Here is a 2,500-nt window from a genome sequence, read left to right as displayed (position 1 = left end):
TTGTTGACTTCGTATCAAGCACAAACGGTCCTAGTAATGCAAATATACCATCAAGCTATTCACTTTCCGGTAAAGAGTCGGTGTTAAAATAGCACTTGGAAAATTTTTGAAGAAATTTCCCTTAAGAATAATACATAAAAAATGACTCCTTATAAAGAGATACCCAATTTTTTTTTATTAGATGATTGAATTTTAAAAGGTTCTCTCTCAGGAAAAATGGAATTTTAGAATAATATTTCAGAGAAATATTTAATTTTAAAATAATCTCAGAAAAGAAGATTTAATTTTAAGATAATCTCAGAGAAATATTGAATTTTAAAATAATCTCCCAGAAAAGGATTTAATTTTAAGATAATCTTTTAAATAAATATTAAATTTTAGAATCTCTCAGAAAAGGATTTTATTTATAAATAATCTCTCGGAAGATTAAATTTTTAAATATTCTCTCAGTAGAAGATTGAATTCTAGAATAGTCCATCAAGAAGATTAAATTTTTAAAATATTCTCTCAGAGATGATTGAATTTTAGAATAGTGTATCAAGAAGATTACATTTTTGAATATTCTCTTAGAAAATTTAATGCTAGAATGGTCTATCAGGAAGAATAAATTTTAAAATATCATCGCTGGAAAATATTGAAATCTTAAATAATCTTTCTGCAGAAGATTAACTTTAAGAATAATCTTTTAGAAGAAAATTTATTTAAAAGATATTCGGTTTGAGCTTGTTTTAATCTACCCCCCCCCCTTGGTTCGACTCATTTGTAACAGTCCTCCGCCTCCAGTGGCCTGTGTTCAATCATCTCTTCATTTTCCATCATTTCCCCTCTCAGATTTCCTTGATTTTCATTTCCGTATTTTGAAGAGAGTGCTTGTTGGCTTATCAAAAGCAACCATTTTTGTTTCATGTTTTCGTATTCTGGGTTCCTGTTTCAATTGCATTATTCTACCTGATTTCCCCTTTTCTCCTCTTCTTCTTCTTCCGGTGTGCTGTGCTTTTATTTTTTGGATACGCGCTTCTTTGCTCTGCGCTGTGCTCTGCCTCCCGCTTCGTGATCTTTCGCTGGTGATGCACTAATGACGAGATAACACAAGGAATAAAATCTATTTCATTCCGATATTAGGCTTTGAAGATCCTCCTCTCACTCCAAACCTCCTCATAACTATCTGTGTGATGATTGGTCCATCTATTTAACCAATCGCGTGTCGTCGCTTACATAAAAATTCCTGTACCCCCTGTGACGTCATTTTCATTCGCCAGATATTCATATATCTGCTTTCACTATTATTCTCAGTTGATTAAGATATCACACAATTGCGCTTGTTCTAAAACAACTGTAACATCGGAAGTTTGAACTGCGCATGCGTGGTCCTCACTTAAATTCCCTTCGTCTCATAAGTCGTGAACCCGTCGGTCAGATGATGTAGACATGTGAAGGAAATAAATTTGTTTCATAATATAACAATGTCAATGCTATGTTAACAACACAGTAAGGAAACGGAGAAGAAAACTAATAAAAAGTTCCTGTTAAAGACTAAAATGTATCTAACAGATGGTAAATTTAGTCCATCTACATTTAGTAAACCGAAGTGCATATTACCCAGGGTAACATTGGACTTGAACAAAATGACTGATCATTCGATTGGATTTGAATATACAGGCATACGTAGGGATTCATTTATTTGTACATAAACATAAATGCATAATTATAAAGTTATGCGGGTATGTATGTGTAAATGTATGCATTTTCTTACTCATCTCACATGCACTAAACATGCTTATCTAGATAAGCATGTATAAGTATCTAAATTTAAACTCGTTACCATATATATGTATGTATGTATGTATATATATATATATATATATATATATATATATATATATATATATATATATATATATATATATATATATATATATATACATATATGTATGTATATATATATATATATATATATATATATATATATATATATATATATATATATATGTATATATATATATATATATATATATATATATATATATATATATATATATATATATATATATATATATATATATATATATATATATATATATATATATATATATATATATACATACATACATATATACTGTACAGTATATATATATATATATATATATATATATATATATATATATATATATATATATATATATATATATATATATATATATATATATATATATATATATATATTTATCCTTGAAGTATAGAGAGCTATGTCCATATAGCCCTCATTCGCTATTATTGGACAAATGTTAGCAAATTTTGATACATCTTTTTCGATTTTGTCTTTCCAATTTATTTCTCTTAATTGATTTGATGATATGTTCTATCCATTCCCCCAAATCTCAACGCCATCTCGTAACCCAGTTTGCTGTCCACCTCCTCTGTCTAGAGCGTTTTCCATTTTGCTGGTATTTCTTTGTTTGTTCCTTGTGCCTGATCGTTTCCAATTTTGTTATGTCTTTTT

The 2,500-nt window shown here is 28.2% G+C and overlaps 1 protein-coding gene across 1 annotated transcript in view; it reads left to right on the top strand.

The window, feature by feature from the left end:
- The window catches only part of LOC137628590 (regulating synaptic membrane exocytosis protein 2-like), a 76,490-nt gene that overhangs the window by 24,035 nt on the left and 49,955 nt on the right, over positions 1-2,500 (top strand). The gene's annotated exons all lie outside the window — the stretch shown is intronic.

This window comes from Palaemon carinicauda, chromosome 36, assembly GCF_036898095.1.
Source record: "Palaemon carinicauda isolate YSFRI2023 chromosome 36, ASM3689809v2, whole genome shotgun sequence".
Lineage (NCBI taxonomy): Eukaryota > Metazoa > Arthropoda > Malacostraca > Decapoda > Palaemonidae > Palaemon > Palaemon carinicauda.
Note: the sequence above shows the minus strand (reverse complement) of the source record. Positions and strands in the feature narration are given on the sequence as shown.